Source organism: Panthera leo, chromosome B4 (genome assembly GCF_018350215.1).
Source record: "Panthera leo isolate Ple1 chromosome B4, P.leo_Ple1_pat1.1, whole genome shotgun sequence".
Classification (NCBI taxonomy): domain Eukaryota; kingdom Metazoa; phylum Chordata; class Mammalia; order Carnivora; family Felidae; genus Panthera; species Panthera leo.
Window position 1 is genome coordinate 86,109,188 of NC_056685.1, and position 24,104 is coordinate 86,133,291.

The 24,104-nt window shown below is 34.2% G+C and overlaps 1 non-coding gene across 1 annotated transcript; it reads right to left on the minus strand.

The window, feature by feature from the left end:
* Positions 1 to 22,624: 22,624 nt before the first annotated feature.
* Positions 22,625 to 22,758, minus strand: LOC122225733. Its single transcript, XR_006205337.1, has one exon. It is a non-coding gene; the product is annotated as a small nucleolar RNA SNORA31 (small nucleolar RNA).
* Positions 22,759 to 24,104: the final 1,346 nt, after the last annotated feature.

Here is a 24,104-nt window from a genome sequence, read left to right on the forward strand (position 1 = left end):
TCGTCATATAGCCCTTATCATAAGAGCTTGCACTTTATGTAAGTTATATATATACTTTCATTACTTATCTGTGCCTTTATTTATTCACTCCTTCCTTTATTCATTCTTTTGATAAATAATATCAAAGACTTGTTATGCATCAAGCATAATGATGAAAATATCATCATGATTTCTTTCTTCTGAACTTTTAAAGTATTATTTCATTTAATCTACACACAGTCCCGTGAAGTTGGGAGTCATTTTGTATATTGGTTTTGCATATAAAAAATAGTTTGCACAAGTTAAGTAACATCCACAAGATCAGAAAGCCAGTTAAATGAAGAATTTTTATTACAATCTTGTTCCAAAATCCAGAATTCGTGCTCTGTGGTACCTTCCAGTGGTTTTGTGACTATGACAGCAAAGAAATGATTGTTAAAAATCCACACATCACAAATCCTCTCTCTTGAAGTTTGACTGGTATCCCAGCAGTCTGCATTTGTAAGAATTACTCCAGGATATTCTGATCCAGATAGTCTTGGAGCCACATTTGAGGAAGCACTTGCATAGACATTTTCTTAAACCATTCTAATTACCCTCATAATGGAAGACTATGGAAACCTTTTTGAAAGGCTTACCTTAAATGATTTTAGTGCTCTAAGTGGTTTTGTCTACTTCCCCGGGGGTCATGTAGGTATAGCTTTGTGTGTTGTTCTTCCTTCTGACATTAAAGGAGAGAACTGAACATAGATCACCTGATGATACACACATTTCCTTTGTGCAAAAACTACAATGGGGATGCGCCATTCCTTCCTGTCTGGGCTGTGGATTTACATTTCAGATTGATTTCCTCTGCCTAGACATTTAGTATTTCTAAAAGTCAACTGTAAACTTACCTCAACACAGTTTGCTTTATGTGTTTGTATTTCATTTAACAGCTTCCCCACCTACTGCATCAGTGTAAGACATTTTACACTCTTCATTTTTGCTGCCATCTACTTCCAGTTTCCATGGCCATTCAAATCTATGTCTATTGTCTCACATATCTGTTTTTCCAGTCACACTGATGCCAACTTAATTCAGGCTCTCGTTATATTTTCCTGGATTTGGGCCATGTTTTCATATATTTCCTTCCTGCTTCCAATTTCAGCTCTTTCCTATATAACCTACATAGCTTCTGAATCTTTTTCCAAAACACATACCTTAAATATTGTCATTTCTGTCTCCACTAAGTCATCAGTGTCTCATAAAGGCTCCTGGACCCTAGTAAAATTTTTTTAACTTGTTGCTCAGTGTTTTCCTTAGTCTGACTCTATAATTTGTTTTTCTAACCTGTACTACTTACTGCTTCCTAACATAATCTCTACCGTAATTTTTATCACAGTGTTATGTTCTATTTTATATTTTAGCTACTATATTGTAAGCCCCTTAAGGGCAAGGCACTTTTTTTTTTTTAAACATTTTTTATGATCCATTGAACACTGGTTTATTTATAGGATACAGTCAGTAAGTACTATTTGATTGAATGGTATTGTCATTCATTTGTGTAAAACTTAATTTTTAAGGTAAATGAGAATTTGTTTTAAATTTAGATTTGTTGAAGCCTTTAAGCAAAATGTAATATAGTTGACCTTCATCTCAAGAATGTTGGCAAAATATCTCCCTCTAGGTATACTTTCTCGGTAGGTGCTTGTTCAGTGCTTTTAACCTTTTGTACAAAATGCATGTATTTAATGTCTTGTTTCATTGCATGTTTTCCTGGATTTTTTTAAATTTGAATATATCCTTTGAAATAGAATGCCTTAAAATAAATGTGCTTTGTTCAGCTATGGCCTCCTTAGTATAGTATTGAAGCAAATACATTTCAAGCTAGTTCCGAACAAGCAGCAATTTTAAACCTTTTATTCCTATGCTGGTCAACTCTATGTGAAACATTGAAATGTTTAAGAAAGAAAATCATAGGTTCAAAAAAAAAGATGTTTGAGTTTCAAGTTGTATATTCAAATGACTAAACTCCTGTGGTTCAATTGCTATCAAGTAAGACCTTTTTAATATTTTACTTTAAATTTTCTGTCGTAGGCCTGGAGAATTTTAAAAAGTCATTAACCTCAAAGTTTGCATTCAAGTTCAAAAAGGACTTAAGTACTTATTATTAACATTTTTATTTTTACGCAAACATTTATTTTACAAGTTTATCAAAGATTGTACTCTCTGCTTTTAATTTAAATTTCTCTGAAGTAAGTTCTTTGTCTACAGTCAGAGGAGTGATGATGTGCAGTTTAGATAGCTGGTAAAATTAACCTCTCTTCCTTTCAGTTAGCCAATATGTGGAACAAAATGTACAAACTGCAGTAGTTTCTAGGAAAAGAGAAACAGTTTAGTGACTCTGATCTTTGATCTTGATGAAGGGACTGTCACTCTTAATTTTTATGAGAAGGCTTTGCTTGATTTAGCCCTAGGAAACAACTACACAAAGCATTAAAAAAAGAAAAAAAAAACTTTTGAAAGAAGGAAGGAGAGAAGGAAGGAAGGAAGGACAGGAGGGAGGTAGAGAGGAAGGAAGGAAGTGAATGGAAGAAAGGAAAAAAGAAACAAAAGAAAGAAAGGTAGAAGACAGGTGTTTGAAGAGAAAACTCAGGAGGCAAACAAGAGCCAGTACTCAGTATGGGGAGGCTGTCATAGTCCTGAAGAATGCAGGTTGAGTATAGACAGACTAAATCAAATTCATATAAGTTAAGGCTCTTGGTTTCCTAACACAAATAATGGCTCTGCTTTCCTTATATCATAAAATCAAAGGACATTCTTAAGAATCGGTGTCAGAAAACATAGAGATCATAGAAATTTAGAGAATGAATCTAGGTGCTAGACCGAATTGGGCAAGGAATTATTTTAATAATTTTTATCTGTTCTTTGGTCAGATTTCAAAATTTCAAAAGCATTCAAATTTCAAAAGCATAATGATATAAACAATGTCTCTGAAACATTTGGAATAAAATCATTTAAAAGGTCTTTATGGGTTTAAGGAAATAAGTTTATTAGCTTAAGGGAAATTCTTTTATTTTTTATTTTTTATGTCAGAAGCCTGAGAACCAAAGACTCATTAAAAGCAAATTATATTTACTTCCTGTTTGTGTCTCCTCCCTTCTGATGGATCTGTGCTTGACCTAAAAGCTTATCAACCAACTTACATTTCTAAGAATGCTAACACAGGGAATACCATCCACAGAAAGCACAGTCTTTACTTCAGATTGTGATCTCTATCTTGATGCTAAGTTGGTTGTTTTGTTTTGTTGTTATGTTGTGTTATACTGTGGATTTTTCCCCTTCTGAATAAACTGAGGTAGCAAATATAAATGGAACTTCAGGTCTCCATTAGCCATTATTGCTTAAAGCCTAGAGCTAAAGGCTGTCCTGATCTGCTGGTGTCTTTCCTCCTTTCACCTGGACACCAGCCTCTCCAGGCTAGGTCCTGCTGAGTGTGCGATACGTCCAAATCCAGCCTGACTTGGGAACATTGGGTCAGCCTGAACAAAATGCTGCCTCCAGGAATATGAAGCACCCCATCTCGTACAACAGGTCCCTGCCTCTGACAGTGATGAAACAACATAGAAGGGAGAAATAGTCATTTTAGGGTGAGAAGACAGATTCTCACATGTACACCGATGAATTTCATCATGAGCTTTTGAACTATATTTATGTAAAATTCCTGTAAATACATGACCTGATTAAGTTTGGAAATAAGCTCATATTTAAAAACCAGCCCAATAGGAAAAATAAAACAGGCCCATATATCATTGGCATAAAAAAGACAATGTATCACCGGGAGGTGTTTTGCAACAACATGTATGTCCCAGGTGTAATGTGAGGACATTTTAGTGGAGAAAGACTGATGAAAAGGAAGATTGTGTTTTTCTCTCTTGGAGTGTACAGGATGATGCTGCATGTGGAGGTAAATGTGGATATGGAGAGCCACTACTGGCTGAGAAAATTCTCCAAATATCTGAACTGCAGACACTTAGTATGCACATGTGTATGTAGGTGGTTAAGTAGATCAATACTTTGTTAAATATAGTATCAGTTCATTTATTTTTTGTAAAATACTATCCAACCTAAAGCAGTTCAGAGTTTTCTTACTTTGCAAATGAGCTGAGTAAAAGGGGTGGTTGCAGATTTACCTGGGACATTTATCAGGATACCTGTAATTCCTCAAATTTGCAACAATCCACAACGTATCACATTTCGGGATACCTTCACCTAGGTAAGTCATATTCAGACCAGAATTTTTAGAATAAAGCAATCTTCAAAAAACACATTTGGCTGAAACAATAACGTGAACACAATTCGTATAGGATATTAGTCACAATGAATTTTCCATATGCTCAGTCTACAGAAGGGCAAATCTTGTTTCAGCTACTTAATGACATATGCACTACAATATGTGATCTATTAATAAGGTCAGTACTATGACTGACATATTTACCTAGAAGATTCCTGAGGTCAACATGTGCCTAAAAAAGAGAAATTACCCAACCTGCTGAAATATGTGCAGAAGGAAACTATTCTCCCTGCATTCATTTATCATCTGTCTGAGTACATTTTCTAAGCCACTTCAAGTCTGGCACTTTCAGTGACTTCAAAGACAGTTTGGCACCACACTGGTTTTGTGGGAGCGTATATCCAGGCTAAGACATGGTACCTGTTGGTATTGAAAGAGCCTATGATCCGTATTTTAAAATAACAGACCAGGGGTGCCTGGGTAACATAGTTTGTTGAGCCCATAACTCGTGGTTTCAGCTCAGGTCACGATGTCAAGGTTTCATGGGTTTGAACCCCATATCGGGCTCTGTACTGGCAGTGCAGAGCCTGCTTGGAATTCTCTCTCTGTCCCTCTGTATCTGCCTCTCCCCTGCTCATGCTGTCTGTGTCTCTCTCAAGATAAATAAATAAACCTTTAAAATAAATACATACATACGTACATAAATACATAAAGACAACTGCCCATAAAGATATAGCCATTTGTAGAAAGGAGCAAGGCCCTGAACAAGGAAAGTATGTTAGATAGCTGATGAGTTATAGAAGATAAGCATTGCACATAATGAGAAACAAAAAAAGGAACTATACCATTTAATTCGAAACAGAAAAAGGAACTATACCATTTAATTCGTAATAGTAGCTCCATGAGAGTTTCAGCATAACTGCATTCCTTATGAGGTATATGACATAACTATGAATATGAGATAATTTGTTCTCATAATGTCATTGGCTTTTATTGTGTGTCTATGACCATCTCTATATAGGCACTTTCCCCTCCAGAGTAGTATAGTGATAGTGTTGCTTTCTGGGTAAAGTGTATGTGCTGGAAGTTTCAGTGTTTACATAGAAGAAAGGTGAAGGATAGACATAATGGTTAGGTAAAGGAACTCTGCACTATATTATGATATGCTTTGGAGGGGGAAAGAAAAAAGATTTCTTTGACCAAAATAATGTTGTCAAAACCTTATTCCCTTGGTGGTAATGCTTTCATTCTCCTATCAAAACCATGGTGAAGACAGTCTGTTATCCTGGAGATCTGTCTATGAAAATTTAAAAGTGCAGAACAGCTAAGAACCTTCTTTTTTAAAAAAAAAAATTTTTCATTTTGAGACAAGAGAGAGAAAACACGTTCATGAGCAGGAAAGGGGCAGAGAGACAGAATCCTGAGCAGGACCCGTGCTGTCAGTGCCGAGCCTGACACTTGGGGCTCGATTTCACTAACCATGAGATCATGACCTGAGCCGAAGTCAAGTGTCAGCCACTTAACCTACTGAACCAGCCAGCTGAGAACCTTCTTATTCATTAAGAAATTAGTAAAACAAAAGAATGGATACAGAGATAGCAATGCACCAAAATATCATTGAGTGAAGGCAGCTACCCCTTACCTCGCTGTTCAACAGCAACGAGGCCACTGCTCCTGGAGACCACTACTCGTATCTTCTGAGGGACTCCCTTGACATTCCTCATTGTTGATACTGTAAAAAATATTTAAAATAACCTAAAATCAGGCAGGAAACCTAAAATCTGGGATCTTTGTTGAAATTAATTTCTGTATTGTTGATTTCTATGTTCTCCGTGTTACAGAAGGCACAATAAGAATAATTACCTTAGAGCCTTTCTGAACAAAAAGGCAGCCCTCAGCAGCAATTGTTCAGGCAGTTACTTTCCTGAGTAGTTATAATCATCTTTGGCAGAAGTGAAATTCAAGAAGGTTGAATCCTATTACAGTCTCCACCCTAGGTTTTAACTAATAAGAGGAATTATAGCTTCATATAATATAACCGTTGCTTGAAAACATGGCTAGGAATCAGTTTTGAGTAACTGAGTTATATATTAAAATACAGAAGTCGCTTCTAATAAAGTGCCAGAAAATGCAAATTTCAGACATTTATTCTTATTTAGTTACTTACATAAGTCATATATGTTTTCCTAGGAGTAAATTAATTAAATGAGAACAGCTGTATCTTACTGCAATTACAGAGAAATGAAATATAGAGACAAAAATATTAAGAGAAACCAATGAAATTTCTTGTTCTCTCAAGTAAAATTAGAAACGTTTTAATTAAAATGAGATGTTATAAATCCACATTTTAAAAGTTCTTGATGGATATTTAATATTTAGTCAATATATTTTAAATGCTTTATTAAAGACACAGGTCCATTTAAAAAGTAAATCCAGCAACTATCTAATAAGATGTATTTCCCTGTCAGCATATTTAAAAAGCAATCAATATTTCACTTGACACTGCTCATTTTGTCTCAATTAAAATGAAATATAAATCCACAAAAGCAATTTCAGAAATTGCTTGAGCAAAATAAATTCAGACAAACCAAAATGATCGCTGGTATTTGTCTTAAATCTTGCTGCTGTGCAAACCTTTCTGCTGTAGAAAAGAATAAAAGTATGTATAGCACTCCTTATAGAAGAAAAAGCCCTTCTGAAATTAACTCTAAAGCAGTTTATTAAAAATTCCACTAAATGTTTTTTTTTTTTTTCTAGTAGTGATTTTAACTCAGGAAACTGACATTAAAAGCAGGGAGGTAAGGAAAAAGATACCAGTAATCATGTTTCACAAAATAGGATATTCTTTTATATTCTTAAATAAGTTCATAGATTTTTTTTGTTGGTTAGTTCATGTGTCCAAAAATACATGTTTTATAAAGTTCTTGCTCTGTAACTCCGAAATTTACTCGGTAGTGGGAAATGGGTCATTATCACAGTTTCTTTGTGATTCAACAAAGTAAAATGAAAATGAAAAAGTGTTCATTTTGAATGGAAATATATGTATGTGGTTTATTGTTATATTTAACTGGAAATAACAGAGATTAGATTTTGTATATTTTATGGTTTTGGGATACTGACAAACATCTCTAATCATCTATATGCTTGTTTGTTTTTTTTTTTATCACATCCTAGTTTTAGACATATATCAAGTAACTTGAAATTTTATTAATTGAAGTACTGGCCATAAACCTGTTTAAAAAAATTTTTTTAATGGTTATTTATTTTTGACAGAGAGAGAGAAAGAGCATGAGTGGGGGAGGGGCAGAGAGAGTGGGAGACACAGAATCCAAAGCAGGCTCCAGGCTCTGAGTTGTCAGCACAGAGCCCGACATGGGGCTCAAACTCACAGACCACGAGATCATGACCTGAGCCAAAGTCTGATGCTCAGTCGACTGAGCCACCCAGGCACCCCTTTAAGCCTTTTGTAAAAGAGGGTATTAGAAAGGGCAGACACAACAGGAGAGAGAGGATGAAGCGCTGAGGAGGCATCATATGCTGAGCCCATATTATCTATATGGTTCATTAACATATGCTAATTTATAAGACTACAAAATAGTCCTATAACAAATCCTATTACTATACAATATTTCATAAAGTTAAGTAATTGCTGCATGTGGTAAATAATGAGCAGTCTCTAGAGTGGCTCAAATATAGACTAAATTCTAAATTGTCCTACTATTGATTTTATTGTTTTGACAAACCATTCAATTTCTCTTAAGTTTTATCCTCATTAGATATACACTCAGAAAAATAATATTTGCTTTATAAATGTATGTTCAAGATGAAATATAGTATATATAATGTTTAACACAATACCTACCACATAGTAAAAGTTCAATACATAAATTCACCTCCTTTTCCAATGCCACAGAGCTAACCTATGGAATATAAAATAAATTTGAATTCAGAACTGTTCCACTCCCTTACCTGTGCTTACGCTGTCTATAAACATGGAACATTTCAGGGAGAAACTACAAATATTTGATGAAAAACACTTATAATTGCCTTGGGTAGAATTAAAACTGTGGTAATTTTAAGAAAACAAAAGTAGTAATATGAATATGTGGATATTGATGAAGGCTTATAAATGGGCAAGTTTATTATCAGTCTTCTATAAATTAGAAATTAGTTATGATTTTAATGAGAAAATGACAATCAGTGAATCTGTTATTCATCTTGGAATTGTAATGTGTGTTTGAATATAAAATATTTGAAAGTATAAGAAATAGCACCTCTCTAGGGGTGCCTGGGTCAATCTCAGTTGGTTAAGCATTCTACTGATTTTGGCTCTCGTCATGAGGTCAGGCCATACATCTGGCTCTGTGCTGAGGTGCAGAGCTTGCATAGGATTCCCGCTCTCTCACCGCCCTCCCCATTTCTCTCTCTCTCTTCCTCTCTCTCTCTCATAGATAGATAGATAGATAGATAGATAGATACCATCTCTCTAAGCCTCTTAACCAAAGCAACTGTCTTCTCATCTGTTTCACAAATTGGTAAATGTCCTCTTGAAACTCATTTTGGACAAAGAGTTCTACAGGTAGAATGAGAATGAGAAATCATAGCAAAATTGCAGGTTACAAGGTTAATATGTAAAAGTCAGTTGCTTTCCTATATACCAATAATAAACGAGTGGAATTTGAAATTAAAAACACTGTTTATATTAGCACCTCCCAAAATGAAATACTTAGGTATGAATCTAACAACATATGTATAAAATCTATATGGGGAAAAACAACAAGACTTTGATGAAAGAAATAGAAGAACTGAATAAACAGATACTCCACGTTCACAGATAGGAAGATTCAATATTGTCAAGATGTCAGTTTTTCCCAACTTGATCCATAGATTCAGTGCATAGTCAATAAAAATCCCAGAAAGTAGATAGACTGACACTATCCTACTTTAAGACTTACTATAAAGCTACAGGAATGAAGATAATATGGTATTAGCAAAGAACAGACAAATAGATTAGTGGAAGAGAATAGAAAGCCCAGAAATGGACCCCTGAAAATGTAATCAACCGATCTTTGCCAAAGGAGCAAAGGCAATACAATGGAGTGGCTCAGTCGGTTAAGCATCTGTCTTTGGCTCAGGTAATGATCTCGCAATTTGTGGGTTCAAGCCCCGTGTTGGTTCTGTACTGACAGCTCAGAGCCTGGAGCCTGCTTCGGATTCTGTTTCTCCCTCTCTCTCTCTGCCCTTCCCCCACTTGTGCTCTGTCTCTCTCTGTCTCTCAAGAATAAATAAACATTAAAAAAGATTTTTAAAAAGTACTCTCTTTAGTAAATGGTGCCAAAACAACTTGATATTTTCATGCAAGAATGAACTTGAAGACCCTACAACTTTCACAAAAATTAACTCAAAACAGATCATAGACCTAAATTTAAATATAAAACTCCTAGAAGATAAATTGGACAAAACCTGCATCAGCTTAGGTATGGTGATGTCTTTTAAATATAACACAAAAGACACAATCCATGAAAGAAATAATTGATAAAATGGATGTTATCAAAATTCAAAACTCTGCTTTACAAAAGTCCGTATAAAGACATTTAGCATACAACCCACAGACTGGGAGAAAATATTTGCAAAATACATACCTGATATAAGGCTATTATTTGAACTATACAAGTATCTTGTAAAACTCAACAATTAGAAAACAAACAACCTGAGGGTCACCTGGGTGGCTCAGTTGGTTGAGCGTCCGACTCCAGTTCAGATCATGATCTTGATGGCCTCACTGTTGTCAGCACAGAGCCCACTGAGGATCCTTCCTCTGTGCCCCCCCTGCTGCTCCCCTGCTCATGCTGTCTCTCAAAAATAAGAAACATGTAAAAAAAAGAAAACCTGAATTTAAAAAAATATGCCATAATACCATAGTACCGATATTGAACCAAATTAAACTATGGACTTTGGGTGATTATGATGTGTCTGTATAGGTTCATCCTTGGTAAAAAGTACCATTCTGGTTGTTGATGTTTATAAGGAGAGGATATGCATGTGTGAGAAATCTCTTTCTCCTAACTTTGTTGTAAACCTAAAGCTGCTCTTAAAAAGTAGTCTTTTTAGAAAAAAAAATATACTGATTAATGCAGGCAAAGAGTGTGGCATATCATAAGTGCTCAGTTCATATTAATCAATGGTATGTTAGTTTTCAGGTAACATACTCTTTTTTTTTTCTATTTGAGAGAGAGAGTTCCTGTGAGGGTTGGGGAAAGGTACTGAGTGGGAGAGGGAGAGGGAAGGAGGGGGAAAGAAAGAAGGAAAGAGAAAGAAAGAAAGAAAGAAAGAAAGAAAGAAAGAAAGAAAGAAAGAAAGAAAGAAAGAAAAAGAGAGAAAGAGAGAAAGAGAGAAAGAAAGAGAGAAAGAGAGAAAGAGAATCTTAAGCAGGCTCCACGTGCAACACAGAAACCAACATGGGTTTGATCCCACAAGCCTGAGATCATGACCTGAGCCGAAATCAAGGGTTAGACACTCAACCAACTGAACCACCCAGGTGCCCTTCAGATAACATATTCTTATTTACTACTCATTCATTCTCAAAAATAAACCTCAATAAATTATTGTTAGACATTTCTTATACATCATTTTTGAAAATATGTAGTTATTTTCATAAAAGCAGTGATACTTTATAATTCATGTTTGTATACTGTTAGGTCATTGAGTATTATATATTGTACATGTTCAATAGATGTTGAAAGGATGAATTAATATGCTCCATTGGCCTCAATGACAATAATAGAGTAAACACAACATGAGATTTAAGCCTTCTTCATGTTCTTCCCATTGTTTAACTTTTACATAAATATTTTATATTACAAGTATAAAACTAAATCCTCTATCTAGTTAACTCATAATTCCTCTGTACCTATCTCAGGTCTAAAGAAACAGGATTTGCAAAAAGATAGGTTTTAATATGGGGTGGGCATATGGAAAAGGAAGTAAAAAAATCATCAGTTTACCCTTTTTAAGCAATGATGTCAATCTCCAAAAAATGAAATGAAAAGTGGTACTGTGTAGGTTGGCCACCAATAGAATTTTTTAAGTGATGTTCCCAATTTATGTATACCAGTTTTTAAGTTGAACATAGCTATTACCTTATCTTATATTATAACCCATTGGAATATCAAAGCAGAATATGATCTAAATCGTTCTTTCAGTTCTACAGTACCAATGCTGTGGAAATTACATTTGAAATCCTACATAGAAGCAAAGATCCTAGGATGGCAATGACAAAGTAATCTGAGAAGAGCAAATAGCAACATGTTGTAATATTTTCATTTGTCTAAATAAAATGAGAATGTGTTAAAAATCCTATCTAGACAAAGAAAGGAAGCAGAGAGTTTTAAGATTATTCACTGAGCTCATGTTCTCTTAATAGACAATTCAGATTGTCCAGGAAAAGCAAATGCCAATATATGGTGTGGAGATAGCACGGTGCAGGTAAGCAATAGCTGTAGGCTTGCAGGTACAGATGAGTTTTACAGTAATACGAATGTGAGGTGGCTGCTCATATGTTGCAAAATGTAGGCTGTTAAGGGTTCTGAAAAGTTGAATTAGGCAAGAAATATTTAGAAAAGTACTTCTACCTATATTTTTTAATTGCACTTGGGAAAGTTGTTCATAATATAGGCAAAACGATGTGAAGGAAAGAACAGTGGAGTGGAATGAGGAACCTTGTTTTCTAGAAAAGCCCTACTGGAAAGCACGGTGTGCTTATCACATTCACCCTCTGAGGCTCAACTTCTTAAATAGTAAAATTAAGAGGTTGGGGTAGATTATCTGTAGGTCAAGTTCTGATTGTCTAGTGTGACATGTGGTTTGTGAATTAGAAACTTCCTGTCACTTACAAGTACCTCAAGTTGACATGCTCTATTAGTTACCAGTGTAGGGAATAAAAATTGAAAAAAAAATTATTGCTATTATAGATAAAGGTATGTTGACAGAATTTTGACCTTAAGTCTTTTATGGTAGAAGGAAGTTTGCTAAAAATAAGTTATCTCAGAACTGGTATCTTTCTAATCCACTTCTAAAAAGAATTGTTATTTTTGATAATAAAAAAATACATTACAAATATGACACATGAAAGAATGCATAGTAGAATTATGATCTTATAGAAACTTTAAAAATGAAATGGTTTCCTGTCACTGAACAGAATATTTTCTAGTTGAAGATTTTCAATCAGAGTTACAAAGCTATGGATGACTTAGCAGAGTTCTTTATCTCCTCCATCATCCAATTTTCATGAGATTTGTGTGTACTTCTCTGGAAGTCATTATTAATACTTTTGCCAATTATTGTCAAAGTTAATATTCTAAAGGGAGGTGGGAGTAGTAGTGTAATTTAGAAACTGAAAATATCAGACTAAATCTGAGTCTAATCTGATAACCTTTTTCACTAAAGAACTAGAAAACAAGTTGTGCATAAAATTAATTATATTTTTATTAGATTCCAAAAGACGCTCGCTTGTTGAGAGTTGATATAATGATATGGTATGCAGAAGGGAAAGCTGAGAAAACACAGGTGCAACCGAAACATTCACAGTAGTGAGCCTGTTGATTAGAGATGATTCCAGTTGACTCTTGACTCAAAAATAATGAGAAGAGACATGTTTTATTAGAAGTAAAATTTCAGTACTTCCGATTAGTTCAGAGACTCCTATTTAGAGTTTCCCAATTTAAAGAAAGTATTAAGGACTTGAAAAATTTATATAAATTATTTGATATTAAGACAACAAACCATCCAGTTAGGTTTAAAGATGAAGATGAAAACAACGAATCTGATATATGTCTCACTTTAGGTCTTTTGACTAGTATTTCTGTCATATTTATTGGATTTTCTTAAAATAGAAGCATTTCCCTCATTGAGGAGATTATCAATAAATTTAAATACTATCTCAGTTTTTGTGATATATAGTTGAGGATGATAAGATACAATATCAAAAAAAATAAACAACAAAAATTTTTATGTATGATTGTCACAGGTTGATTCAATGCCTTTTCTAAACTTCCCATTCTAACACCTCATCTGTGTACTCTTTACTATTGAGGTATTTTCAAAATACAAGTTATGACTTAAAAGTTTTATCATTCTTTCTCAGTGTTACAATGCAGCATAAAAATTATAATTGAAAAATTCAACACCATAGTCAGATTACAAATACAGAACATAAAACTTCAAGTGCTATGTATATTTAAAAGGCATGTAGAGTAGGGACAGTTGTACCATGTACTTTATGCTATTTTTAACAGCTTGTATAGGTCTGTATCCACCTGAAACTTGACTTTATGTGAAACTCAAAGATTTATTTCATTTTCTTATTGATGGCTTGCTTTCCTTCACTTGAGTTTCCATATAATTTGTATTTAAGAAGCAAGGAACTTGCTGGAATGGTAGTATGACAAGCTCCAGAAACCTGCTCCTCAGAAATACAATGAAAACTGATAAATGTTGTATTTTTTTAATTGTGGAAATTGTCCTGAGAGCACAGAGCACATGGAAATACATGTATTTAACAACACTTACAACTTCTCATAGGAACACAGAACCTATGGCATTTGAGCCACAACTCTCTCCCTCTCTCCTCAGTTCAGTATGATGGAAGTTCTACTCCAGATATGTATGGTGAGAATATGGACTGCTTCTCCAGCTCCAAATCTTGGGTGGTGTTTTTTTTTTGTTTTTTTTTTTTTCTGAGAGAAGCAGCCCAATGACATCCTAATTAATTCTTCTGCTCTCTATCATTTAATGTTTTTAGATTCCACATAATAAATGAGATTATACAGTATTTGTCTTTCTCTGACTTATTTCATGTAGCATATTGCCCTCATGGTCCATCTGTGTTGTCACAAATGGCAAAATTTCCTTCTTTTTATGGCTGAATAATATTCTATTCTGTATATGTACCACATTTTATTTATTCATCCATCAGTTAACACTTAGCTTGTTTCTGTGTCTTGGTTGTTGTGAATAATACTGTAATGAACATGGTAATCCCTTCAACAGAGTGATTTCAGTTCCTCTGGATATATATGCGGTGCAATTGCTGGGTATTTTGGTAGTTTTATTTTTAATTTTTTGGGAAACTTTCAGACTGTTTTTTTACAGTGGCTGTACCAATTTATATTCCCCCCAGTGGTGTGCAAGTGTTCTTTTTCTCTTTATCTTCAGCATTTTTGTCGCTTTTATTTGATTATAGGTGTGAGGTCATATCTCATTATTGTTTTGATTTGCATTTCCCCAATAATTAGTGATGTTGAACACTTATTTATGTGCCTATTGGTTATTAGTTATGTCATCTTTTGGAAAATATCTATTTAAGTCTTCTGCCCTTTTTTAAACTAGATTGTTTCTTTGCCATTAACAAACATTTTTGCATTGTTTTTATCAGTTTTTAAAAGTATATTTTGGATATTAACCTTACCAGATATATGGTTACAATTTTTTTTCCCATTCTGTAGGTTGCCTTTCATTTTGTGAATTTAGTTTGATGTGATCCTACTTGTTGATTTTTGCTTTTGTTGCTTGCTCCTTTCATGTCATACACAAAAATTCATGAAGCTCTTTACCTATGTTTTCTTCTAGGAGTATACATTTTCAGGTCTTATGTTTAAGTACTTATTCTGCTTTGAGTTCATTTTTGTGAGTGGTGTGAGATACGGGTTCAATTTTATTCTTTTGCATGTGGATATATTCAGTTTTCCCATTTATTGAATAGACTATCCTTTCCCCACTGAGTATTCTTGGCTCATTTAACAAATATCAATTGACCATATATGTATGAGTTAATTTCTGGACTCTGTTTTCTGTTCCTTCGGGTTATGTATCTATTTTATACCAGTGCCATATTGTTTTGATTATTATAACTTTGTAATATAGTTTGAAATCAGGAAGCATGATGCCTCCATGTTTGTTTCTTCTCAAAATTGTGTTGGCTATTCAGAGTCTCTGTGGTTCCATAGGAATTTTAGAATTGCTTTTTCTATTCATTGAAAAATGCCATTGGAATTTTGGTAGGGATTGCATTGAATCTATAGATTGCCTTGGATAATATGGATATTTTAACAATATTAATTTTTCCAGTCCATGAACATAGAATATCTTTCTGTGTATTTGTGTCCTCAGTTTTTTTCAGCAATATCTTATAGTTTTCAGTCTGTAGACCTTTCACTTTCTTGATTAAACTTATTCCTAATATTTTATTGTTTTTGATGCTACTGTGAATTGGATAGTTTTTTTAATTTCTTATTTACATAGTTTACTGTTAGTGTATACACTATGCAGCTAATTTTTGTATCCTGACTTTGTATCCTTATACATTATTGAATTTGTTGATGAGGTCAAAGAATGTTTTGATGGAGTTATTAGAGGGCATCTATATAGAAGATCATGTCATCATAAAATAGAGACAGTTTTACTGTTTTTTCTGATTTGTATGTCTTTTATTTCTTTTTCTTGCCTAATTAGGACTTACAGTACGACATTGAATGGAAATTATGAGAATAGGTTCTCTTGTCTTTTTCTTGATCTTAGATGGAAAGTTTTCAGCTCTTTACCATTGAGTATGACATTAGCTGTGGGCTTCTCATATATGGCCCTTCTTATGTTGAGGTATATTTCTCCTATACATAGTTTGTTGAGAGTTTATATCATGAAAGGATGTTGAATTTTGTCAAATTTCTTTTCTGCATCTCTTGAGATGATCATATGATTTTTGTCTTTCATTCCATTAATGTCATGTGTCACATTTGTTGACTGTCCTATGTTGAAACATCCCTGCATCCCAGGGATGAATTCCAGTTGATATATTGTCCTTTTAACGTGCTATTGAATTTGGTTTGCTAGTATTTTGTTAAGAATGTTTACATCCTATACCTCTCTATAAAGATACTGTCCTCAAGTTTCCTTTACTTAAAGTATTCTTTTCTGGGTTTGGTATCTGCATAATACTGGCCTGGTAAAATGAGTTGGTGGCGGATGCTTCTTCAATTTTTTGTAAGTGTAAGTAGAATTGATGTTAATTCTTCCGTGAGTGTTTGGTAAAATTTATCTATGAAGCCATCTGATCTTGGGCCTTTCTTTGTTAGGAGATTTTTGATTACTGTTTCTATCTCCTCACTTATTATTTCTCTGTTAAGATTTTCTATTTTTTTCATGATTTTACTTGTTCTATTCTATGTTTCTAGGAACTTAAAGATTTCTTCTAGGTTTTCCAATTTATAGGCATGTAATTATTCACAGTAGTTTCAAATGATCCTTTATATTTCTGTAGTGTCAGTTGTAATGTTTCCCTTTTTAAAATAATTTTATATATTTGATTCCTCTTTCTTTTTTCCTTGGTAACTCTAGCAAAACATGTATCAGTTTTGTTAATCTTTTCAAAAAACCAATTCAGTTTTATTTATGTTATTGATTTTCTAATCTCTTTTTCGTTTATTTCTGCTCTGTTACCTCCTCTCTTTCTCTAAATTTAGGCTTGGTTTGTTCTTTTTCTACTTCCTTGAGGTGTATAGTTAGGTTGTTTGAGATCTTTTGTTCTTAATGTAGGCATTAATGTAGGCATTTATTCTCATAAGCTTCCTTCTTAGCATTGCTTTCATGCATCCTATAAATTTTGATATGCTCTGCTTCCATTTTTGTTTCAGTATATATATATGTGTGTGTGTGTGTGTGTGTGTGTGTGTGTGTGTGTGTGTATTTTGTTTTTGTTTTGATTTCATCTTTAAATCAGTTGTTCAGGAGTGTGTTCTTTAATTTCCACATATTTGTGAATTTTATAGTTTTCCTCCTGCTACTAATTTCTAGCTTCATACCATTGTGATGAAAAGATACTTGGTTTGATTTCAGTCTTTTTTTAAATGTTTATTTATTTATTTTGAGAGAGAGAGAGAGAGCGAGCAGGTGTAAGCAGGGGAGGGGCAGAGAGAGAGGGAGAGAGAGAATCCCAAGCAGACTCTGCACTGTCAGCACAGAGAATGACTGGAGCTCAAAATCACTAACCATGAGGTCATGACCTGAGCCTAAATCAGGAGTTGGATGCTTAACTGATTGAGCCACTCAGTTGCCCCTGATTTCAGTCTTTTAAAATTTGCTGAGACTTGTCTTGTGACCTAATATATAATGTATCCTGGAGAAGGTATCCATATGCAGAGAAGAACATGCATTCTACTGGCGTTGGACGCTGCTGTGATGGCTGAATGAAGGTATCTTATGTGGTAGAAAGGACCAGTATAGACACACACATAGTGTCAATGGCTGGACCCAACAACAGAGGTCAGAATCAACTGCAGGCACACAAGCAGCTGTGGGGTTTCTGTATGTTGGCATATACTTGCATGACTGCAGGGGCTAGCCACAGGCACATGCATGATGGTTGGGACCAGTGAGGAGAGTTAGATCAGGCAGCATGTAGGTGCATGGCCCCTGGGGTTAGCTGCAAGCACGCATATTAGTGCAGTCCACTGAAGGAGTCAGGGTTCACCTGGGAACCCAAGAAGCTGCGGGGTGTGGACTGTCTGCATGCGTCTGAGTAGCTGGAGGTGCTATCTTCTGGTGTGCACATAGAATTTGATGCTGGTGATAGAAGTGAGGGCCAGTGGCTTGTACGTACAGTGCTTTAGGGACTAGCTGCAGACACACACATTGGTACTGGCCAGTGACAGGAGTCAGGGCTGGTACCAGGTCCACAAGAAGCTGTGTAGAGTGAGGAAGGTCTCAGGCAGCTGGTGTCTACAAACAGGAAAGCCTGTGGTGAAAACTTCAGTAGCAAAATCTGCAAGGGGTCCATGGTGGCTATGTTGGCTGTTGGTTTTCTCAGTGGAGAAAGCAGTGAGGGTCCTCTGTGGGTCAGTCTGGGGTCTATGAAGAGAAGTCCTCAATGATGAAAGCTGGGTGTTGCAAATGTCCACAAGGGCTGTTGAGCTCCTCAAGTGACAAAGGTTGCCATGATCCTCTGCAGTACAGGCTACTGGGACCATTGTCACTCCTGCCATATGGCTGATACTGTTTGCCCCTGTGTTTGTTCCTTGTTTCCAGCTGTTTAGTTTTCCTGGTCTTTGAGAGGGTTGAGACCAAAGCAGATACTTTGTGCAGAGCACTGAAAAGTTGAAGAAACCGTTTTCTCAAGTTGATCTCCTTTTCCTGCTGAGGGAAGCCCTCTCAGTCTTGGGAGTTCTGTTTTGGTGAAAAATAGAGCTGGCCTGGGGCAGGAGATGATGAAGGCAAATGAAACTGTTCGTCCTACCCTTGTGAACTTATCCTCAGGTGTTTTTGCTTTACTGTGTTGTTAAAACTTTTTAAGTGGACCCCTGAGTCTCTCCCAGAACTTTGCTCATGGATAGCTGTCTAATTATGCTCTGTAGGGAGATGGAAGCTGACATCTTCTACTGTACCATTTTGGTGATGTCACTGTCTTCATTGAATTATTTTTTATAGAATCTACTTCTCTGTTGAAGTTGTCCAATCTTTCACCTATTTTGACCATATGTTTCCCATTTAACACATTAATCAATAATTGCAAACTCTCCTACATTATACTTAGAAGGTACACATAGGAAAATTAGAAATTTATTTAAGGGAAATTTTATATTTCACATAATATATATATACGTTATGGGAAAAACAGAAGCATAAAATTGGGAGCTCTCAGAAATAGCAATTGTCATCAAGTGGCAAGAAAGAGGATATTGGTCATATTTTGAAATTTGACTAAGGTAAATTTTGATAGAAAAAAATATGAGAGCCCTTACTTCATAGCATGAATACTACAAAGATTATTCATGAAGGTTGCTATCTCTCAAAAATAAAATTTTGATATATGATCAAGCTGAGAAAAACAGAATCTATTTATTGAATATGTTTATACATCCAGCAATCTAATCCAATGAAATGGTGTTTAAAAATTGTATATAAGGTAGAAGGGGAAGGGGAAAAAAAAGCTACAGAGAGGGAAAGAGGCAAACCATAAGAGACTCTTAAAAACTGAGAACAAACTGAGGGTTGATGGGTGTGGGAGGGAGGGGAAAGTGGGTGATGGGCATTGAGGAGGGCACCTGTTGGCATGAGCACTGGGTGTTATATGGAAACCAATTTAACAATAAATTTCATATTAAAAAAATAAAAAAATAATAATAAAATAAAAAATAATAAAATATCCTATCCAGAAGTAAAAGAAAATACAAATAAAAATAAAAAATTATATATAAAATATGAATTTATTGAGAAACCCAAAACCAATATTTTAAAAATGTCATAGACATAAGCTATATATATATGTGTGTGTGTGTATATATATATATATATATATATATATATATATATATATATATTCATTCCTTGATTAAAATGGAAGCAAGACAACCTTGCCTAATATACTCTATGATAACTTCCTATTAGAATAACTTCACTGAAGGTATAAGAAAAGATGAAAAACATCATCTCAGTGTTAGAAAATTCTTAACCACGTGTTATCATATAAGAGTACCTAGTTGCTGAGAATAAGATTGATATATAAGAAAAAGAAATGGCAACTGAGAAAAAATAGGTTACAGGGAATATTTGAGGAACTTGCCTTTAAAGTAGGAGCCTTGAGGGGTACCTGGGTACCTCAGTCAGTTGAGCATCTGACTCTTAATTTCAGCTTAGGTCATGATTCTAGGGTAGTGGGATCAAGCCTCGCATCGGGCTCAGTGCTGAGTGTAGAGCCTGCTTAAGGTTCTCTCCCTCTTCCTCTAACCCTCTCCCCTGTTTGTGCACTCTCTCTCTATAAAAATAAATAAATAAATAAATAAATAAATAAATAAATAAATAAATAAATAAATAAAGTAGGAGACTTGAGTTTTCTATAGTAATTTGAATTAAAAGAATATATAGTGGGTATAAAATCTGTGAATGTTTTAAGTTTTTCTATTAAAGTATGAAAACGTACATATATCTAAGATAATCTGTGTTCCTGAAAAATAGAATAGAATGTCATCCTCTGAACCTGAGGGGAGAAACATGATATCATAAGAGGATAAAGAAAATATTTTTAATATACTCATAGGCTTCTTTCCCCATTAGACTTCTGGTGCTGGAACTCCCACCCAGGAGATTACAAGTCATTACTCTGGAATCTGACCAGCCCAAGAGGCAGCATGGGCTTCAAGAAAAGAGGTAAATAATATTGAGACAGAGAGAGAGAGAGAGACATCCAATAATGAAACTGTAACTCTAATGCAGGAAATAAACAAAAGAGACCTTGAAAATGTTAAAACTACCAATACTGATTAAAACAGTATGCCAAATGAGGATTTCCATTGCCATGTATTTTTGGTCTTTACCATTATGCTCTTTTAAACATAATAATAACTTCATGAGTCTGATCCAGAATATTTTTAACGTAAATTAACTTCATAACTCTGATCCAGAATATGATTTGTAGTTAGCTTGCATTGTCTGTGAGTTAATAGAATTTCTCTTCTATTTTCTGTTACCTGTGGCCTGGATCCATGTTTTCATCTAAGTGTGAAGGCTAGAGATTAGCCATGAAGAACGTAGAAGTAGAAAATAAAAAGAAACCTATGCATCTGATCACATTTCTGCTTGATATAGAAATATCAATATTCCTTATTATATGGGACATATACAGTATTATGTGATAAGATGATTATACATACTTTCCTGTATTATGTAATTTTTTGTTCACAATTACCTTATTATATGACTAGTTTTATAACAGCTGGGTTTATATTTGCTAATTTATTTTTATTTATTTGCCTTAATTTAACATTTGAACCATTTTTTAAATATTTGTTTATTTTTGAGAGAAAGGGAGAGAGCATAATGGGGGAGGGCAGAGGGATACAGAGTATTCAAAGTGGACTGTGGGACTGCCAACAACAGCGAGCCCAGCAGGGGGCTTGAACTCACAAAGGGTGAGATCATGACCATAACCAAGGTCAGATGCTTAAGTGACTGAGCCACCCAGGCGCTCCATCTACTATATTTTTTTAAAAAAAATCACTTTTAATGTAAGTCAACAGATGTTTATTTAAAAAAAATGCACAGTTAATGAAAAAGAAATAACCAAAGAGAATACTTTGGTTGGATTTACAAATTACTTGATGGCTGATTGCTCAATGGCAACAGTAAAAAAACAGAAATTATTATATGATTAAATGATGAAGAGATATAACCTGTAATTCTATAAAACACAAAAAATGTAAAGAAAAAAGTCAGCTGGATATAATGGAATAGCATGTAACATAATAAATTAATGGTTTCTTGATGAAATTAATATTATGTAGGGACTGTAATTCTTTAGTTAAAATGTCCTTTATTCAATATAAAATTAACAGATATGCCACTATACAAGCCCAAATGAGAGGGAAGGAATGAAAAGGCAATAATTAAAATATACAAGACAAACAGACCATTGGTGTGACCAATTATAGAATTAGTACACATAGACTGTCAAATTACTGTGATTAATAGTTCCAGAGGACAGATAGCAACTTGAAGAATTTTAACAGAGAATGATATATTAAGATAAACTCATTTGTTTCTTTCCTGTAGTAGATTTACTGTTTCTACAACAATAAAACAGCAATAACAATAAAATCAACAATGGGAATTAAAAATTCTTATTTTGGCTTAACGATGGATAAAGCAGAAGGAAAAATATTGTAGGCAGTAGGTAAGTGGGTAAAAAAATATTCAGACAGAAGTACAGAAAAGGAAAAAAAAGAAATGAAAAATACATACATAAAAATAAGATAGAAGGTATTTCTGTCAAACGTCAATGAATCCAGAATGGATGTTGTAGTGTTTAAAATAGTAAACAAATGAAACCCAAAACAAGAAAAAGTGTATATGAACAAGAAATACAATTTAAGACATAATGCTGGCAGGGGATAGGCATCTAGACTAAGATGCATGTCTGCTTTCTTGACCTGAAACCCAGAGCCCTGTGCCACTAACCTGCAGTCACCCTCACAGGGAAACTGCACTTTGAAACAAAGCTGGTTCTTAGCCTATCCTGGAGCGTCAGAGGCTAAGTTGGCATTCTGTTGGTACAGCTCCTGTAAATAGTAAATGTTCATCCTCATGTGGTCTTCCTGTAGGGTGTGGTGTGTGGGATATTGCAGTGTTGAATTTAAACACAATTATATTACGTAATTATCATCCAGTAATTACTTTGTTATTTACTTGGATAATAAGGTAATTACTTTAATTTAAAATGGGCTAAATGATCCACTTAAAAAAAATTGTCCAACTTGAAAAAAAAAAAAAACTACATTGCTCACAACAGACATGCTTTATTAAAATATTTTATTGCATTATTTTCCCCCCTGTATTGCCCCATTCAATCTTGACTGCCACACTCAGACAGACACAAAGCATGAGGACACTTTTTTCTTGCATCTCTAGTGGAAGCCTTAGCAGCAGAAAGTGACTACTCCAAATCTGTCAAATAGATGCATAAGAGGCATACTTTAAACATAAGAACTCTGAGGAGGAATTAAAATGATGGAGTAGCAGAGCACCATATGCTTGCCCCATCCCCCAATCCCAGCTAGATAAATAAACATAAGAACTCTGAACTTTAAAAGACTATAGCATGGAAATATGAGTAATAAAGGTTTCACTGTGCTAAAAGCAGGTAAAAACTATGAATTACTATTAGACCCAGAGAAATACTTTATTTGATAAATCTGTTAATATTTAATGGATACATACAACGATTCTAAACGTGCACGCATCTAAAAACATAGCCAGTAGAATACATAAGATATAATTTAGGTATAACTAGAAGAACAAATTTACAGACTTAATGGATGTTTCTAACACATCCCTTGCTGTGATTATTAGAACAATCAGAACATCAATAAAGATACAGATTTGGAAGGCACAGAACCAGTAAATCTAACAATTTAAGAAAACATGGAAAGCACTGAATCAAAGAACGGCAGCATACAGTTTTATTTAAGTGTACATGGAATGGTTACCAAAATTGACCATACATTGGGCTCCTAAGCAGGAATCAAGATAACTAAAGCTATTTAAATCATGACAATGCTCTCTAAGCACAGTGTGATTAAGCTAGAAATAAATAAAGGAAAGATAATTAGAAACATCCTTAAATATTTATAAATTAAATGATATACTTTTAAACAACCAGGGGGGCAAAAAAAAAAAAAAAAAAAAGAAATCATGGGAAAATAGTAAATACTTTGAGACAAATAAAAAGGAAAACACAGCATACCAAAATTCATGGGATGCGATGAAAGCAATGGGTAGAGGAACATTTATAGTAACAAAAAATAAAAAGAAGAAAAATTTCAAATTGACAATCCAACTTTACATCTTCAGTAGCTAAAAAAGAACAAACCAAATCCAAAGCTAGGAGAAGAAAGGAAATAATGAAGATTGGAGCATAGATACACAATAAAAAAAAAAAAGAACAAAAAAGAGAATCAACAAAGCCAAGAGTTGATTCTTCGAAAATGTAAAAAAAGAGTAACAAACCTTTAGCTAGACTAACAAAGGAAAAAAAAAAAAGATACAAGTAACTAAAATCAGAATATAAGGTGGGGGAATTACCATCAATGTTACAGATACAAATACAGTTTCAAGACAACTGTAGGAATAATTATATACCAAAAATTAGATAACCTATATGAAATGGGGAAGTTTTCACAAACACACAAATTACCGAACTGACTCAATATATATATATATATATATATATATATATATATATATATATATATATATATACACAAATCAGAACACAACTATAACAATTAAAGAGATTAGATCAGTAATT